The 1,832-nt window shown below is 37.2% G+C and overlaps 1 pseudogene; it reads right to left on the minus strand.

Moving 5' to 3' along the window:
- Window positions 1-594: 594 nt before the first annotated feature.
- LOC125812460 (F-box/kelch-repeat protein At1g74510-like) lies at window positions 595-1,434 on the minus strand (annotated as a pseudogene).
- Between the last annotated feature and the right edge of the window lie 398 nt (window positions 1,435-1,832).

The following is a 1,832-nucleotide window of genomic DNA, read 5'->3' on the forward strand; positions in this document are numbered from 1 at the left end:
TTGGCGGGGAGAATAGGTAAGTGTGTTGTTTGCTACAAGGTACTTTCTTTTATTTTCAAGTTTTTATTTCTGAGTTAAGCCGTGACTATGTCCGGCTAAAAAATTATATCTATTGCCGGATAACTAACTTCTCTCTTTTATATATACCATGAAAGTTCCAAGGCTCTGATACCAACGATACAGGATCACTGATCTGGCGGTAGTCTGCCAGGTCATAGATCAAGCAAGTCAATATCCTTAGAGGTAGTCCAACTACATAAGAATCGAAATACACAAGAATTTTAACGTAGTTTCTTAGACTGCATGGTTTAATTATTTTACCCAAGCAAAGGGTCTGTCAAGAAGCTAATAATATAGCCACTATTTTTTGTGTTGAAGAAAAGACTAAATATAAGATGAACACAAATCCTTGGAGCACTCTCATTGGATGAGAGTCTGTTGTTCTGCCAAAAGATGTGCACCAATCACAGCAGGCTGCAACTCTTGGAAACTTATCTTTTTTACAAGTACGAAACTCTCAGGTTCGTCTGGGATCAGGTCCAAAGTTTGTTGAATCATCAAAACTTTAAAGACAACATAGAAAAAATAATAAACTTTCTATCCATAAATACCTCAGAACACATCTATACACCGCTTTTTCATGCTTCGTAAAATCTTGCATGTTCCAGTCTCAGAATTGTATAGTTCTACTGTTCTAAGTAAATTACCCCGTGAGTCACAACCACCAGCTAGAATGACAATCTCCCCAAAACTGGCAAAGCCAAACAAATACCTTGGTGCATTCATTTGCATTCTAGATGACCAAGTGTTTATACCGTAACGATAAATGATATGGACAAAATCTCCTTTCCAAACACAAGAAGCTCTGTCCTAACTGCAAAAGACTCCTCATCTGAGAACACAAAGCATTCATTAGGATTCACTGATGGTACATGCATCAATGACAATGACTGGGATAAAACAATTTCCCATTCAAGTAGATAGCAAGAAAAACTAAACGCAATGTTCAACCACCCCATGTTGATGACACAGTCTGTAAACTTCCACACTCCTTATTATTAAGCGAAAGCTACGATTCAAAGATGTAATAGCCCCGTAATCAGACCAGGGGGAGTGAACAAGAGAGCTAATGGAGTTGTCTTGGCCTGTTGAAGGAATAAGAGGACTATTATCTGCAGTATGACATTGATTACCAGCTTGGTCATCTAGAGAGACTTCTCCATTTAGAGCATCAGATTGCTTCGGCAACTTGAGTTGCACAACTTCATTCACCAAGAAGGTAATCAGCGTCAGCTGCAGATAATAGTCTCTTATTCCTGCCACGAAAAGTGAAGTGTTTGAATCACTCGCGATTCTATTTCTAAATTGTGTATTTATGTCAATTTGAACATTACCAACAGTGATGCATATCTCTGTTTGCTCTTTTTCTTTCATTTCATATAGCATTAATTTGTATTGCTATATGGATAAACCTCTGCTTCCATTGTTCAAATTGAGAGTTCGATGAACTACACTTCCATATTCCTGTTGATTCGCGTTTGAATTGTGTTAACACCCAATCAATTAATAAGTATCCCAATACAAGTATATGCAGATATTTACTGAAAAACATGAATGAAATTCTGAGTTAAACTTTACTTTGTATATCCACTTGCAGCCTTTAGTCTTTTATAATGAGGAAGTGGAACAAGGTGGCTCCACCCCTGCGTGCAAGCTGGTCGGACACCACAATTATCTCAACGACCTTTAATTCTTTGTTGGTGAGAGAAATATTGATTTCAATTTTGTACTGCAAACTTGGTTATTGTGAAGTCTATTTGATACATAAAATA

This window comes from Solanum verrucosum, unplaced genomic scaffold (genome assembly GCF_900185275.1).
Source record: "Solanum verrucosum unplaced genomic scaffold, falcon-dt-bn FXZP01000872.1, whole genome shotgun sequence".
NCBI classification, from domain to species: Eukaryota; Viridiplantae; Streptophyta; class Magnoliopsida; order Solanales; family Solanaceae; genus Solanum; species Solanum verrucosum.